The sequence below is a fragment of the Bubalus kerabau genome, chromosome 1, assembly GCF_029407905.1.
Source record: "Bubalus kerabau isolate K-KA32 ecotype Philippines breed swamp buffalo chromosome 1, PCC_UOA_SB_1v2, whole genome shotgun sequence".
Lineage (NCBI taxonomy): Eukaryota > Metazoa > Chordata > Mammalia > Artiodactyla > Bovidae > Bubalus > Bubalus kerabau.
The window spans coordinates 65,705,743-65,724,197 of NC_073624.1; the positions used below are offsets into that span (position 1 = coordinate 65,705,743).

The following is an 18,455-nucleotide window of genomic DNA, read 5'->3' on the forward strand; positions in this document are numbered from 1 at the left end:
TGAAGTGGAGGTTCGGTTACTCTTAAAGAGAGTAAACCAGTCCGCTGAGGAGACTGCACCGCAGAAGCCTCTGCTGTTCATATTTGCGGAGAAGGGCTAACTTCTGAATTAAGGGCCTGGGTCCACCTCGCCATCTTTCTGAGGGTTGGAGATCCTGTAAAGAGGCAGAGAAAATTTGAGGTCTTTTGAGGGGGAACTTTTTTTTACCCTTTGGGCCCGGGCATTTGCACCTAGTTTGAGAAATTAGTGCTGTAGGTGAGACAGGAAGGTTATTAGCCGTTTAAGTTTGTAGGAATGGAGAGATTAGGACACTCCTGTCTCCAGGTGCATCAGTTGGGGGATAGGCCCCCCTCCCATCTTTTTCCAACAGTTTTTTGTGGAACTGCCAGTTTGTGTAAGGCATTGGTTTAGGATCTAGAGGGTTGGTAAACAATCAACACAGTTCCTTTTGTCTACTCTAGAAGGTCACTTAACCCTGGAGCAAGGGGAGACATACACCAGTGCACCGCTCATTAGCAGATAAAATTTAAGGAAAGTGCAATCGACTTGAGAAGTGTTTGGGGGCTTGCATGTTCAGCATTGAGGACTTAGTGTCTATTCTGTGCAAGGCAGATGTTGGGAGCTACAGAGATTGGACCCAATGCTCGAATCTCGGTAAAAGGGGAGGTTAAACGCCAGCTCTCATATACTATGATTCTACTGAGCCTAGTACTTGTTGGGGAAAACGGAGTACGCGTACAAGTCAAGATATTTGAGTCCTATAATGGAAGTACAAAATACAATGGATGCATAAAAGGAGAGGACGATATTGACTGGAAGGGTTAGGAGAGGCCTTATGAAAAAAGATGATCTAAAACATGGAAATGAATGGAGGCATGAATGACCTTTCAGTTGACTCTGGGACATGGTTTAACCTCTGCCCAAGGATGAGTCTGTAAGAGAAGGTACCTCTGTTTAACTTTGCTACTTGTTATGTAATTAGAGCTCAAATATTGTGAAGTTACTTGAGTTGCAACTTTCTGACTGATGAAAAGGTAACCCCAAGGTTTAGAGTTTTATTGCTCTGTGGGACACTATCCAGTTTTAACATGCCACCTTATTTGAATTCTTTTATGCCCATAAATAAATATTCCCTCAAATCCCCTTCAGTTCAGTTCAGTTCAGTCGCTCAGTCGTGTCTGACTCTTTGCGACCCCATGAATCACAGCGCGCCAGGCCTCCCTGTCCATCACCAACTCCCGGAGTTCACTCAGACTCACGTCCATCAAGTCAGTGATGCCATCCAGCCATCTCATCCTCTGTCGTCCCCTTCTCCTCCTACCCCCAATCCCTCCCAGCATCAGAGTCTTTTCCAATGAGTCAGCTCTTCACATGAGGTGGCCAAAATACTGGAGTTTCAGCTTTAGCATCATTCCCTCCAAAGAAATCCCAGGGCTGATCTCCTTCAGAATGGACTGGTTGGATGTCCTTGCAGTCCAAGGGACTGTCAAGAGTCTTCTCCAACACCACGGTTCAAAAGCATCAATTCTTCAGCACTCAGCCTTCTTCACAGTCCAACTCTCACATCCATACATGACCACAGGAAAAACCATAACCTTGACTAGACAGACCTTTGTTGGCAAAGTAATGTCTCTGCTTTTGAATATGGTATCTAGGTTGGTCATAACTTTCCTTCCAAGGAGTAAGCGTCTTTTAATTTCATGGCTGCACTCACCATCTGCAGTGATTTTGGAGCCCCCCCAAAATAAAGTCTGACACTGTTTCCACTGTTTCCCCATCTATTTCCCATGAAGTGATGGGACCGGATGCCATGATCTTCATTTTCTGAATGTTGAGCTTTAAGTCAACTTTTTCACTCTCCACTTTCATTTTCATCAAGAGGCTTTTGAGTTCCTCTTCATTTTCTGCCATAAGGGTGGTGTCATCTGCATATCTGAGGTTATTGATATTTCTCCCGGCAATCTTGATTCCAGCTTGTGTTTCTTCCAGTCCAGCGTTTCTCATGATGTACTCTGCATATAAGTTAAATAAACAGGGTGACAATATACAGCCTTGATGTACTCCTTTTCCTATTTGGAACCAGTCTGTTGTCCCATGTCCAGTTCTAACTGTTGCTTCCTGACCTGCATACAGATTTCTCAAGAGGCAGGTCAGGTGGTCTGGTATTCCCATCTCTTTCAGAGTTGTTCACAGTTTATTGTGATCCACACAGTCAAAGGCTTTGGCATAGTCAATAAAGCAGAAATAGATGTTTTTCTGGAACTCTCTTGCTTTTTTAATGATCCAGCGGATGTTGGCAATTTGATCTCTGGTTCCTCTGCCTTTTTTAAAACCAGCTTGAACATCAGGAAGTTCACGGTTCACATATTGCTGAAGCCTGGCTTGGAGAATTTTGAGCATTACTTTACTAGCATGTGAGATGAATGCAATTGTGCAATAGTTTGAGCATTCTTTGGCATTGCCTTTCTTTGGGATTGGAATGAAAACTGACCTTTTCCAGTCCTGTGGCCACTGCTGAGTTTTCCAAATTTGCTGGCATAGTGAGTGCAGCACTTTCACAGCATCATCTTTCAGGATTTGAAATAGCTCCACTGGAATTCCATCACCTCCACTAGCTTTGTATGTAGTGATGCTTTCTAAGGCCCACTTGACTTCACATTCCAGGATGTCTGGCTCTAGGTCAGTGATCACATCGTGATTATCTGGGTCGTGAAGATCTTTTTTGTACAGTTCTTCTGTGTATTCTTTCCACCTCTTCTTAATATCTTCTGCTTCTGTTAGGTCCATACCATTTCTGTCCTTTATCGAGCCCATCTTTGCATGAAATGTTCCCTTGGTATCTCTAATTTTCTTGAAGAGATCTCTAGTCTTTCCCATTCTGTTGTTTTCCTCTATTTCTTTGCATTGATCGCTGAAGAAGGCTTTCTTATCTCTTCTTGCTATTCTTTGGAACTCTGCATTCAGATGCTTATATCTTTCCTTTTCTCCTTTGCTTTTCGCCTCTCTTCTTTTCACAGCTATCTGAAAGGCCTCCCCAGACAGCCATTTTGCAAGGTCCGATGCTGTAAAGAGGAATATTGCATAGGAACCTGGAATGTCAGGTCCATGAATCAAGGCAAATTGGAAGTGGTCAAACAAGAGATGGCAAGAGTGAATGTCGACATTCTAGGAATCAGCGAACTAAAATGAACTGGAATGGGTGAATTTAACTCAGATGACCATTATATTACTACTGCGGGCAGGAATCCCTCAGAAGAAATGGAGTAGCCATCATGGTCAACAAGAGTCCGAAATGCAGTACTTGGATGCAATCTCAAAAACGACAGAATGATCTCTGTTCATTTCCAAGGCAAAGCATTCAATATCACAGTAATCCAAGTCTATGCCCCAACCAGTAACACTGAAGAAGCTGAAGTTGAACTGTTCTATGAAGACCTACAAGACCTTTTAGAACTAACACCCAAAAAAGATGTCCTTTTCATTATAGGGGACTGGAATGCAAAAGTAGGAAGTCAAGAAACTCCTGGAGTAACAGGCAAATTTGGCCTTGGAATATGGAATGAAGCAGGGCAAAGACTAATAGAGTTTTGCCAAGAAAATGCACTGGTCATAGCAAACACCCTCTTCCAACAACACAAGAGAAGACTCTACACATGGACATCACCAGATTGTCAACACCAAAATCAGATAGATTATATTCTTTGCAGCCAAAGATGGAGAAGCTCTATACAGTCAACAAAAACAAGACCAGGAGCTGACTGTGGCTCAGATCATGAACTCCTTATTGCCAAATTCAGACTGAAACTGAAGAAAGTAGGGAAAACCACTAGACCATTCAGGTATGACCTAAATCAAATCCCTTATGATTATACAGTGGAAGTGAGAAATAGATTTAAGGGCCTAGATCTGATAGAGTGCCTGATGAACTATGGTCGGAGGTTCGTGACATTGTACAGGAGACAGAGATCAAGACCATCCCCATGGAAAAGAAATGCAAAAAAAAAAAAAGCAAATCCCCTTGGAACCAGCTTTACCATCTTACTGGGTCCCTCAGTGAATTGAGTAAATACTTAAGTGTAAGTGTTGCTCAGTCATGCCCAACTTTATGGACCTCATGGGCTGTAGTCCAACCAGGCTTCTCTCTGTCCATGGAATTCTCCATACAAGAATACTGAGTGGGTTGCTATTCCCTTCTCCAGAGAGCATCTTTCCGAACCAGGGATCTAACCTGGGCCTCCTGCATTGCAGGTAGAGTCTTCACCATCTAAGCCACCAAGGAAGTCTAAGTTAATGCTTGGCTCATGTTGATTTTGTATTTGTGGGAGAAGCATGTTTTGAAAGTTTTTGAAAATTCTACTTTGATATCCTCAGAGGTGACATCAGGAATGAGTGGGAGTAGTACATTCCATGGAGAAGGAAATGGCAACCCACTCCAGTGTTCTTGCCTGGAGAATCCCAGGGACGGGGAGCCTAATGGGCTGCCGCCTATGGGGTCGCACAGAGTCGGACACGACTGAAGCGACTTAGCAGCAGCAGCAGCAGCAGCAGCAGTACATTCCAGGCAGGGAGGGATCTTGATAGGTTAAGCGGTGGGAACAGAAGTGGATCTTGGTGGGACTGGCAAACTTTCTGTAAAGGCTCAGATAAGACCACAAGGTCTGTACTGGAACTTTTGAACTCTACTATTGTAGCATGACGGAGAAGGCAATGGCAAGCCACTCCAGTACTCTTGCCTAGAAAATCCCATGGATGTAGGAGCCTGGTAGGCCGCAGTCCATGGGGTCCATACGAGTCGGACGCGACTGAGCAACTTCACTTTCACTTTTCACTTTCACACAATGGAGAAGACAATGGCAACCCACTCCAGTGTTCTTGCCTGGAGAATCCCAGGGACGGCAGAGCCTGGTGGGCTGCTGTCTATGGGGTCACACAGAGTTGGACACGACTGAAGCGACTTAGCAGCATTGTAGCATGAAATCAACCACAAAAAAAAAAGAAAAGAAAAGAAATCAACCACAGAAAATATATAAGAAAACCAGAGTGACTGTGTTAAAAAAAAAAAAAACTGCTGAAATTTGAATTTTTTATGTTCACGTGTCACATTATTTTCTTTTCCATCCTTTGTAAATATAAAAGTCATTCTTGAAGGCTATACAGAAATTAACAGCCTGAAGGCTGCAGGCCAATCCTCAGCATAGGTAGTCCAGAGCATGGGGGAAGGTAGGTTGCAACCAAATAATGGTGGCACTGAGTAGCAGGCTGATTGTTTTCATCTTATTTCTCTGACAGTGGGAAACTATTGGGTTTTTTTGAAGGGGAGTAACACTCTTGTGTTCTAGAAAGATCAATTTGGCAACAACATATAAGATGAACTGAAAATGGAGGAATTGAAAATGGCATTTGGAAGTCTGCAAGCTGAAACAAATGGCAATTTCCCTTATCAAAAGAAAGTGCTGTGGGAAAAATTGCCTTCCATACAAATTTTTTGAAAATTCAAATCCATTGCATTGTGTTTTATAGTTTATTTACTACCCCCATTGCACATATTTTAAGGGATTTAATGTTACTGTAGCTCTGGAAATGGCTTCCCACCCAAAGTTTCACAAATACCATGTAATCAGGATTATCCATGCATACAGCTTATCTATTAACTGATGGGGACCCAATTTGTACCAGATCCTGTTTTTCAAATTCACTGAAAAGTTTTATATCTAGTAGGGAACAAAATCTAGTTTCAAAGATGTGTAGCTATAGTGTCAGGGCTCCAGGGAGAAAAATATGCAACCCAAATTGGCAGAAACCAGAGAATAGTTGGTATTAGCTGCCATTTCACAAATTTGATCCTAACAGTCTTCCAAGAGAAAAGAATTCCCAGGCCAGTTTAACAAACTAGTGGACTTCCCTGGTGGTACAGTGGTTAAGAATCCATCTGCCACTGCTGGGGACACCAGTTTGATTCGTGTCCGGGAAGATCACACGTTCCTAGGAGCAACTTAGCCCATGTGCCACAACTACTGAGCCCCATGTGCTGCCACTGTTGAAGCCCAAGCCTAGATGGAGCCCATGCTGTACAGTAAGAGAAGCCGTCACAATGAGAAGCCTGTGCAACACTGCAGCTAGAGAGTAGCCCCTGCTCCACAACTAGAGAAACATACCCAACATAGCCAAAAATACAATTTTTAAAAATAGCAGTAAAAAGGAACACAAAGAATTTGTCAGTTTCAGTTGTAGCATCCATCTTTTCCCTGATATTTTTCTGAGGCCGGAATTTAAGTGTGTGTCCACAGTCACTAATAGCAAGAGATGACTTTATAGATTGACATGAGCCATTTTTTAAAAAGTCCAGTTTTATGAATGGGTTTTCTAATAACTTTTGTAAATAAAAGGTAAATAAAAGGAAAAGGAGCAAGTAGTAATCTGTTCTAGGTATAGGGTATAAGAAATTGGTCAAAGTTTAAGAGAGACAACATGACATGTTGTAAACATCACATACTCCATGATGTAAACATAACATATACCAACTTAAATTACTTTATGATCGTAAATTACTTTTTTTTTAACTTAAATTACTTTATGATCTCTGATACCATCACATCTTCCTGCTAGAAACATACCCTGCCAGCCTGGTTTGGCAGTAATAGAAAGGGGTAAAAAAATGATTGTCTTATATTGAGCTTTTTCATATCCTGAGTTTTGCTGCTACTTTCTCACAGTAGAATGACAAAGGCATGAACTGCTCTAAGTGAAGGAAGAGGCTTTAAAAAGCTAATTTCATTTTAAAATAAAACATTGAAATAGCCTAAAAATGGTCGTCTACCCCAAACATCACCTTACTGCAGTTCATATTGTAGAAAATATGACAATAAATAGTGATATATTCTTAATTCTATGTAAATTATCAGTACTCTTTGGGATCAGAAAAAATGAGGTAATAGTTTTAATTTCATAGTCTTAATGAGAGAGAATGTATTACTGTTTGTGGGTAACTCTGTTTGCCATAGGTAAATAGGTCGTTGTGCTTTTTCATTGAGTAAGGTGGGAAGTGACCAGAAGAAGGTTACATATACATTCAGACATTATATTTTGGTGGAATATTAACATTTTGTTCAGCATTTTGCAGGATAACTAGGATAACTGGATATATAATGGGATGATGGAGAAAAAGGATTACTTTCAAAGTTAAAGGAGCCTTTTTTTTTCTGATTTTTTGTTGCTCACTTGAATTTTTTTTTAATGCTCCTTTTTCTAGGAAATAAAGACTACCATTTGGGGGAAATAAGAAAAGACCAAGTGCTTAGAGATTTCATGTAAAAAATATTTGGAGGGAATTCCTTGGTAGTCCAGTGGTTAGGATCTACTCTTTCACTACTGTGGGCCCGGTTCATCGCTGATCAGGGAACTAAGATCCCACAAGCCACTCAACGTGGCAAAAAAAAAAAAAAAAAAGGAATTTATCATATGCCTGATACAGCAAAGCCTGATACTGTTCCTGACTTCCAGGAATTGTAGAAAAGATAAATAAGTAAATACATAAACTATAATGCATGGTGATGAGTTCTATATTAGAGCTGTAAACAGAGTACTGTGGGAACAGCAACCCAGAGTACTGTGGGAACAGCAACCCAGAGAAATAAGTAGAGTCTGGGAAAGTGTCAAAAAGGGGTAATGATCAAAGCTGAGTTTCAAAGGCTGAATTAATTTCTCCCAGGCCAATGGTGAGAGGTGGAAGAGGTTATTCCAGGCATAAGATAGCACATAAAAAGGAATGGAATTTTCAAGGATCTGTGCAAAGTTCAGCATGGCCAGAGCTTAGGAGAGACTGTAGGTAAAGGACAGTAGTGAGAAATAAGACAGCAAATTCAGTGGGTTCAGGGCAGATGGTAAATGGCCCTATATGCTTGCTTAAGGAGTTTGGATTTAATTCTGCTGGCAACAGAAGTTTTTTTATTAATCATATAGGAATGATGCTACAGTGTGAGTGGACAAGCTTCTTGACTATAGGGACTGGTGTCATATTTGTCTTTGTGTTTCCAGTGCCAGACACGTAATAGATGCTCAAAAGTTTGTGGAATATAATTTGCTGTAAAAAGACTGCCGACAGGCCAGCTATGGTAGTTTAGGCAAGACAGTAGATCCAGAACTAAAACAATCGCTGAGGAATTGAAGAGGAGTGCTCACCCAAAATTTTGACTAATTTCTGACCTTGAAGACCAGTTAGAAAAGGGGGACGAGATAAAGAGGCTTCTAGTTTGGGAGAGTGGGTGAATGACACCATTAGCTGAAACTAAAAGGGACAGATGGAGAAGTAAGAAGAGACTTTAATATTGTATATATTTAGTAGTTGAGGGAAGGTTTTTTATTTTTGTGGCTTGTTTAGGAATGAGGAAGGGTTTTTGTTTTGTTTTTATCATGTTTGAAGAGTAAGAGAAAAAGCCAGTAGAAAGGGAGTGGTCGAAGACAGGATAATTGAGAGCACAAGGTCTGATATGAGGCGCAGAAGATAAAACCCAGAGGAAACAGAGAAGGCGATGAATGTCTAAGGGCTTTTAAATTATTATATAAGCAAGTTCTAAACCCCTTAACATACAAAAACTCAAGGCTAAAAACAAAAAACAAAACTCAAGGCTTGGCTTGTAAGGAGATCTCTTATGTAGTGTATACAGATAGAACTATTTGGTACTCTAACCCTAAGTTTTGGGTTTCTGTGATAGATTGAATGCTTGTATCCCCCCAAAATTTATAGGTTGAAATCCTAACTCCCAATGTGATGGTGTTAGGAGGTGGAGACTTTGAGAGGTAATTAGGACATGAGGGTGAACCATCATAAATGGGATTAGTGCCCTTTTAGAAGGGAACCCAGAGACCAACTGCTCTTGTCTCATCTTTCGACCATGTGAGGATACAATGAAAAGTCTGTAACTGGGAAGACAGCCTGTTCAGCAGAACCCTACCATGCTAGTACCCTGATCTCAGATTTCTTAGCCTCCAAAACTGTAAGAAGTAAAGTTCTATTGATTCTAAGCTATGTAGTACATAGTACTTTGTTAGAGCAGCCCAACATTTGCCAAAGATGATCAGTCATATATCAAAGTGATGATTTCATACAGATCCAATCACCTTTGTATAAACTTTAATGATAACTATAACAGGAATGAGGGCATTCCTTTTTTTTAAATATTTATTTTTATTTATTTGACTGTGTCTAGTCTTAGTTATTGTAGAAGGCAACAGCCACCCACTCCAGTACTCTTGCCTGGAAAATCCCATGGACAGAGGAGCCTGGTGGGCTGCAGTCCATGGGGTCGCAAAGAGTCGGACACGACTGAGCAACTTCATTTTCACTTTTCCCTTGCATGGATTAGAGAAAGATGTTCTTGCCTGGAGAATCCCAGGGATGGCGGAGCCTGGTGGGCTGCCATCTATGGGGTCGCACAGAGTCGGACACGACTGAAGTGACTTAGTAGCAGTAGCAGCAGTCTTAGTTATGGCACATGAGATCTTCAATCTTCATTGTGGTACACAGGATGTTTAATTGTGGCATGCAGGATCTTTAGTTGCAGCATGCGAACTCTAAGTGGTGGCATGTGGGATATAGTTTCCTGACCAGGGATCTAACCCAGGCCCCTGCCTTGGAAGTGCAGAGTCTTAGCCACTGGACCACCAGGGAAGGCTCAAGAATGGGAGTACTCTTGATAGAGTCCTGATACAGACTCAAGAATATTTTGTACTGAAGCTCATATCTCAAAAAAATAAAAGAATACTTTGTTACCTAAATAGTGAAGTTTCATCACTTTAATATTCTTATTTTCAGTATAAAATTGTAGGTTCCAAAGAGTCAGAGATTTTGTCTTGTTTGTTGTATTCCTAGGGCCTGATATGTAATAGATCTTTCTTTCATTCATTTATGCAACACATTTATTAAGCACCTTCTATGACCCAGCATTGTTGTAGATGTTCAGGATATAACAATAAACAAAACAAAAATCCTTACCCTCAAAGAGCTTACACTGTAGTCAGGGAGGCAATAAAGAAGCAAGAAGTATGCTGAGATGTATTATTCAATATCTTTTACAAAAAGATTTAAGAAGTTAAAATCACTGCCAAATATCTAATATACATTAAAATTACACATTCTCAAGTATGTGGCCGAATAAGTTGGCAAAGAAATGAAGTTATGGATAAGTTACAGTTATTGGTGATGATAAGGGTGAGACCATTGAAATGAGTGGCTCAGGTATGATGTAGAATATCATTGGGGGAGAAGCAGTCAATGAACTTGAAACATAAGGTATTGAAGAAATATTGATATCACCAAGAATTCTGATAGTTTTGTCCCTGGAGAGAGTGATAGACAACCAGGATCTAAAATCTTAAAGAAATGAGTAGAAGTAACCTAGGGAAAAAGGCAGTAAATTAAAAGAGGAGCTAGCAAGTGTGTAGTATACAGATCTTCCTCAACTCACAGAGGGGTTATGTCAAACCCATTTTTTGTTAAAAATGCATTTAATATACAACCTACTGAACAACATAGCTTAGTTTAGCCTACCTTAAATGTGCTTAGAACACATTAGCCTACAAGTTAGGCAAAATCATCGAACACAAATTACTTTATAATGTTGACATAAAAAAATGGTCAGCATCACTAATAGAAAAATGCAATTCAAAACTACAATGAGAGGGACTTCCCTGGTGGTCCAGTGGTTAAGAATCTGCTTGCCATTGCAGAGAACACAGGTTCGATACCTGGTCCAGAAGGATCCCACAAGCTGTGGAGCAATTAAGCTTCTGTGCTACAATTACTGAGCCCACACTCTAGAGCCCATGCTCCACCACAAAAGAAGCCATTGCAATGAGAAGGCTGTGCACCACAACAAAGAGTCGCCCCCCCCTTGAGGCAACTAGAGAAAGCCTGTGAAGCACAATAAAACAAAGTATCCCTGAATTGTACTAAAAGTGAAAAACAAATTGATCATATGGGTACAGGATGGTTGTCAGCGTATGACTTGTTTACCCTCTAGATCACATGGCTGATTGGGAGCTGTGGGTCCCTGCACTGCTTCGTATCACAAGAGAGTATTATACCAAATAATGCTAGCCCAGGAAAAGATCAAAATCTAGAATTTGAAATATGGTTTCTACTATATGCATATTGGGGCTTCCCAGGTGGCCCTAGTGGTAAAAAGCCCACCTGCTAATGCAGGTTAGACATAAGAGACATGAGTTTGATTCCTGGATCAGGAAGATCCCCTGGAGGAGGGCACAGCAACCTACTCCAGTATTCTTGCCTGGAGAACCCCATGGACAGAGGAGCCCTAGGCTACAGTCCACAGGGTGACACACAATTGGACACAACTAAAGAGACTTAGCACACACACATATGTATAGTTCTTTTGCACCATTGTAAAGTTGAAAAACCAACCATAAGTTATACAGTTCAAAGTTGGGGCTGTGTGTAGTCTGATAACTTATGCTTTTTAAAAGAAATTTATTTTGGCTATGCCAGGTCTTCGTTGCTGTGTCAGCTACTCTCTAGTTGCAGTTTGAGTGCTTCTTATTGCGATGGCTTCTCTTGTTGTGGAGCTCAGACTCTAGGGCCCATGGGCTCAGTAATTTCAGCTCCCAGGCTCTAGAACACAGGCTCAACCATTGTGGCACATGGACCTAGCTGCTCCATAGCACGTAGGATCTTCCCAGATCAGGGACCAAACGCATGTCTTCTGAATTGGCAGGAGGATTCTTTACCACTGAGTCACCAGGGAAGTCCAACTTATATAAAGAGGACACCCCATCTCAAGGCCCCATAGTCCCAAAGACTGTAGGAGAATAGTTACATTCAAGAAGGCTGCGGGGAAACACTGCCATCAAAGGAGAGCCAGATTTCACTTAGAGCACTAAGGTGAAGGAAATGTTCAGAAAAGAGATTGAGAAGTAAGTGATTTTGCAGACATTTGATCTTGAGTTCAGTTGTGAAAGGATTTCAGAATTTAGGAAGGGGTGTAAAATAAAGTTTGAAGCGATGATATGCAGACTGTAGGAATTTTAGAGATCAGGATATAAAGGCATGGCTGGGAAATCCTGGATTCTAATGATAACTGACTGAACAGGGATAAAGGGCATAATGATCTCAAGGGAGATAGTGTTAGAGAAGCTGTGAATGTTGAGTAAAATGGGGACTTTTTGCCAGGACATGCACAGTTCTGGGATTCCTACTTGACTGCTGCTGACAGAGGTCAGCAGGAAAACATGCAGAAGCTGTTCTTACCCTGAGGATACTGACTCCCTCATTTTTAAAAAAAATAAGGTTTTGGGAATTCCCTGGTGGCCTCGTGGTTAGGCTTCCAGGCTTTCATGGCTGTGGCCTGGGTTCAGGCCCTGGTCGAGGAACTGAGATCCCACAAGTGACATGGCACAGCAAAAATAAAAAAATTAAAATATACAAATCTGAGTCCCTCTTGACTTATCAGGAAACTCTACTCCCCGCTTAAAGAGGGATATTTTTAATTCCTAGCCCATGGGTCACTCTCTTGATCGCTGCAGTTGCCAACAGCATCTGGTTTTATTTCTAGTAGCTTTTTTTTTTGGTCATGCTGTGGGGTATGCAGGATCTTAGTTCCCAACCAAGCATCAAACCTGTGCCCCCTACAGTGGAAGTGTGGAGTCCTAACCAATGGACCACCAGGGAAGTTCCTATTTCTAATAGCTTTATCTTGATTCTTGCTCAATAAATAATTTGTTTAAAGAGTGTGTCATGTGCCAGATCTGTGAGGGAAATAATTTTTTAAAAGATCTTTTAAGTCCTTATTCTTGACCTCTTTGAAGCATCTGACGTAACTGATCAATCACCCCTTTTTCTTGAAATGGCTCCCTTCTAGTTCTTTTCAATCTCTGTGACTGATGACTGACTGGTCCTTCTCTGTCCTTCACTGACTCTCTGCTGTCCTCTAAAATATAAGTGGTCTCCTAAATTCTACTCTGGAGCTCTCCATTCCATCACTCATTCAGTTCAGTTCAGTTGCTCAGTCGTGTCCGACTCTTTGCAACCCCATGAATCGCAGCACGCCAGGCCTCCCTGTCCATCACCAACTCCTGGAGTTCACTCAGACTCATGTCCATCGAGTCAGTGATGCAATCCAGCCATCTCATCTTCTGTTGTCCCCTTCTCCTCCTGCCCCCAATCCCTCCCAGCATCAAAGTGTTTTCCAATGAGTCAACACTTTGCATGAGGTGGCCAAAGTACTGGAGTTTCAGCTTCAGCATCATTCCTTCCAAAGAAATCCCAGGGCTGATCTCCTTCAGAATGGACTGGTTGGATCTCCTTGCAGTCCAAAGGACTCTCAAGAGTCTTCAACACCACAGTTCAAAAGCATCAATTCTTCAGCGCTCAGCTTTCTTCACAGTCCAACTCTCACATCCATACATGACCACTGGAAAAACCATAGCCTTGACTAGACAGACCTTTGTTGGCAAAGTAATGTCTCTGCTTTTGAATATGCTATCTAGGTTGGTCATAACTTTCCTTCCAAGGAGTAAGCATCTTTTAATTTCATGGCTGCACTCACCATCTGCAGTGATTTTGGAGCCTAAAAAAATAAAGTCTGACACTGTTTCCACTGTTTCCCCATCTATTTCCCATGAAGTGGTGGGACCAGATGCCGTGATCTTCTTTTTCTGAATGTTGAGTTTTAAGCCAACTTTTTCACTCTCCCCTTTCATTTTCATCAAGAGGCTTTTGAGTTCCTCTTCATTTTCTGCCATAAGGGTGGTGTCATCTGCATATTTGAGGTTATTGATATTTCTCCTGGCAATCTTGATTCCAGCTTGTGCTTCTTCCAGCCCAGCGTTTCTCATTATGTACTCTGCATATAAGTTAAATAAGCAGGGTGACAATACACAGCCTTGACGTACTCCTTTTCCTATTTGGAACCAGTCTGTTGTTCCATGTCCAGTTCTAACTGTTGCTTCCTGACCTGCATACAGATTTCTCAAGAGGCAGGTCAGGTGGTCTGGTATTCCCATCTCTTTCAGAATTGTCCACAGTTTATTGTGATCCAAGTCAAAGGCTTTAGTGTAGTCAATAAAGTAGAAATAGATGTTTTTCTGGAACTCTCGTGCTTTTTCCATGATCCAGCGGATATTGGCAATTTGATCTCTGGTTCCTCTGCCTTTTCTAAATCCAGCCTGAATATCTGGAAGTTCTCAATTCATGTACTGTTGAAGCTTGGAGAATTTTGAGCATTACTTTACTAGCATGTGAGATGAGTGCAATTGTGCAGTAGTTTGAGCATTCTTTGGCATTGCCTTTCTTTGGGATTGGAATGAAAACTGACCTTTTCCAGTCCTGTGGCCACTGCTGAGTTTTCCAAATTTGCTGGCATAGTGAGTTCAGCACTTTCACAGTATCATCTTTTAGGATTTAAAATAGCTCAACTGGAATTCCATCACCTCCACTAGCTTTGTTCATAGAGATGCTTCCTAAGACGCACTTGACTTCTCATTCCAGGATGTCTGGCTCTAAGTGAGTGATCACACCATCATAGTTATCTGGGTCATTAGGATTTTTTTGTATAGTTCTTCTGTGTATTCTTGCCACCTCTTCTTAATATCTTCTGCTTCTGTTAGGTCCATACCATTTGTGTCCTTTATTGTGCCCATCTTTGCATGAAGTGTTCCCTTCATGTCTCTAATTTTCTTGAAGAGACTTCTAATCTTTCCTGTTCTATTGTTTTCCTCTATTTCTTTGCATTGATCACTGAGGAAGACTTTCTTGTCTGTCCTTGCTACTTTAGAACTCTGCATTCAGATGGGTATATCTTTCCTTTTCTCCTTTGCCTTTGCTTCTCTTCTTTTCTCAGATATTTGTGAGGCCTCCTCAGACAACCACTTTGCCTTTTTGCATTTCTTTTCCTCAGGGATGGTTTTGATCACCACCTCCTAAACAATGTCAGGAACCTGTTCTTTTTATTAGGAGGCAGCTATTCCAGTTTTCCCACTATCCTGCTACTCCTTTTGTTTTTTGTTTACTTTCCCCTTGTTTAGACAGTGGCAGCAGCCCTCAAGATATTTGACTGGCTGATCTGAGCCCACAGGTGAAGTTGGATCCAGCCCTGCCTGAGGGGACTTGGCAGCCATGGAGGACAGTGTCTATGAGCACCCAGACCAAAGTCCTAAGGAGCAGATGGAGCTGGAGAATGTCTCATTGTTGATGCAGAAGCTGCTGCTGGAGATCCACCACCTGTGGTAGGAGCTCAATGAAGCCATGAGCGAGGGCGCCTGGAGGCCATTGAGGGCAGTGAGTCCTTGCAATAGGATCAGAACATGGCAATAGTTAGAAAGAACTTCAACAAGGACCCCAAGAAGGGGGATTAAGTTCTTGGTGGAGAACAAACTTCTCCAGTGCACACCCCCAAGGGGTCAATTCCTGTTTCCTGTTCAAGGGCAAGGGCCTGAACAAGACAGTCACGGGGACTACTTAGGGGAGAGGGAAGACCTGAACCTACCATTGCTGCATACCTTCATGGATCTACATGACTGGTGAGGCCCTCAGGCAATTTCTATGGAGCTTACTGTCTCCCCAGAGAGGGCTAGAAGATTGATCAGATGATGGAAGCCTTTGCCTGTGGATACTGCAGATGCCACCCTGGGATTATCCAGTCCACAGATGCCTGCTATGTACTGTCCTTCACCAGAGATAATGCTGAACACCAGCCTTTACAGTCCCAACATCTGGAACAAGCCAGGCTTGGAGCACTTTGTGGCTATGAACCAGCACAAGTAGGGTGGGACCTGCCTAAGGAGCTGATCTGGAACTTCTAGGACCACACCCAAAATGAGCCCTTCAAGAGCCTGAGGATGATCAGGAATGATAATCTGAAATTCTTCAACCAGTGCCCTGACACTGACTCCTTAAACTGGGGTGGGGGAAGTGGGCCAGGTGAAAATGTGGAAGCAGCACTGGTTAATCCTCAGAGACAATTGCCTCTACTATTTTGAGTATATGATGGATAAGGAGTCCAGAGGAGTCATGCCCCTGAAGAATCTGAGCATCAGAAAGATAGGTGACAGCCAGAAATGTAACTACTTTGAGCTTTATATTTGCAATAACAAGAAGCAGTTCATAAAAGCCTGCGAAACAGAGGCAGATGGTTGGATGGCTGAGGGAAACCACGTGGTGTGCTTGATCTTGGCCCTATGCAGGAATGGACCAGCGGATCCAGTCTATCCAGGCAGCTGTGAACATGGGCCCCTTCCAGAGTTGTTGGCGGCAAGGAAGAAGTGGATTTCTGTTAACAAAAACCATTAAGAGCCCTGCCCCTTTGTACCCACTCCATTATTTAGTACAGAACTGCCTAAACCAGTGGCTGACTGGGCCCTGCAACTGTGGATCCTGGTGCCCTATTTAGAAAACTGTTCATCCTAGCACCTCGCTCTGATTTGTAATCAACATGCAGTTAGTAATCATTAATTATTTAAACATCAAACAATAAACAAAAAAGTAGGAGAGTTCCTACTTGGTGGGGTGGTTATTCTAAATAACACATTAGCAAAGAGAATCCATCAGTGTGCAAAAGAATAATACCCTACAACTAACTCAAGATTATTTTTGGAATGCAGGGGTGGTTTAATATTAAGGAAACCAATTACTATAATTTATTATGATTGTATTAGGATTATTATTAATGAAAGCTGAAAAACTTTTCACAAGTCAGTGTTTATGCATAACAATATAAATAATAAATCTAAGTAAATAAGAATTCAAGGAAACAATTTAAACAAAAGCTATGTTATATCCAAACAAATTGCAAATATTATCCTAAATGGTAAAACACTACAGCAATGTTTAAATCATAAACTAGTTGGGATGCCCCATTACCATTTATTGTGTAATTTTAATCAAAATTACAGAAGAATGTGGTTTAAAAGAGTCATTCAGTCCTGTATGTTATGAAAAAATAACCAGCCCCAACAGCCTTACTCCCCATTTCCACTCAGAGACATATCTTATAAAGGTAATAGAAACATATAGAAATCAATATCTTTTCTCTCTTTTAGCAATAGGCACCTGGGAAACCACCATAGACTGCTGATGAAGAAGGAGCTATGCCAGAAAAGTGCCAGGACTACTGCTCTGGCCAACATAAAGTAACAGGGATCTAATCTAATCATACTAGACTATATATGAAACAATTGTTTTCAAGACATTGAACATCAGGTAACAAAGGCTAGTGATTACTTAAAAATGACAGACCAATGAAGTGAACCCTAAGATTGTCTCCGTTTAATGCCTAGAGAGAAGTTCCAGGTCATGGCACAAGGAGGAAGAATCTAGGAGGAGCCTGGCCATTACCCTGAGTAAAGGAGATGGATGAGTAAATTGATGCTTTTGAGAACTGATGCTTTTGAACTATGGTGTTGGAAAAGACTCTTGAGAGTCCCTTGGACTGCAAGGAGATCAAACCAGTCCATCCTAAAGGAAATCAGTCCTGGATATTCATTGGAAGGACTGATGCTGAAGCTGAAGCTCCAATACTTTGCCCACCTGATGCAAAGAACTGACTTACTGGAAAAGACCCTGATGTTGGGAAAGATTGAAGGCATGAGCAGAAGGGGACGACAGAGGATGAGATGGTTGGATGGCATCACCGCCTTGATGGACATGAGTTTGAGCAAGCTCTAGGAGATAGTGATGGACAGGGAAGCCTGGAGTGCTGCAGTGTATGGGGTCACAAAGAGTCGGACACACTGAGTGACTGAATTGAACTGAAAGGAGATGGAGGCCAAGGTATCATGGGATAAAGTATCAGAAAAGAGAGAGATACACACTGAGAGATTTCTAGAAATCTTTAGGGGTTCCCTCTTAGGTCTTTTCCTTAGTATTGTTTAGTGCATATACGTGAGAAAAGAACCTTTAGAGTGGGGAAAGAACCACCTGAAACAAAGAGAGCAATCTTTGAATGTAAGATAAGATCAAGAATAATGCTTATTCCCACTAGTTGAAAACCTCATAAATGATTGAGTAAGTGTACTTAGAAGAGTTTGCTTCAGTACTGGGAAAAAATTAGCCCTAGACCAAACTCTGCCCTGGCCTCATCTAACAAAGTTAAAAGTAAGACCTGAAAGAATCAAACTGTTTGCAAGTAATTTAACTGCACCTCAGAAAAAAAATCTCAAGAATGTTTATAGAAATACAAAAATAACCACAATCCAACAAAGTAATATTCATGTCAGAGTACTCAATCAAAAATTAACATAAGGGCCTCCTTGGCGGCTCAGTACTAAAGAATCTGCCTGCCAATGCAAGAGACAATTTCAAACCCTGGTTGGGGAAGATTCCACGTGCCGCAGAGCAACTAAGCCCAAGCGCCACAACTACTGAGATTATGAGCTGCAACCTCTGAGCCTGTGTGTGGCAACTATTGAAATCCTTGTGCCTAGAGCCTGTTCTCCTCAAAAGAGAA

General features: G+C 41.6%; 1 pseudogene; it reads left to right on the top strand.

Moving 5' to 3' along the window:
* The first annotated feature begins 15,127 nt into the window (after positions 1-15,127).
* Positions 15,128-16,325, top strand: LOC129641616 (cytohesin-2-like; annotated as a pseudogene).
* The last annotated feature ends 2,130 nt before the right edge of the window (positions 16,326-18,455 follow it).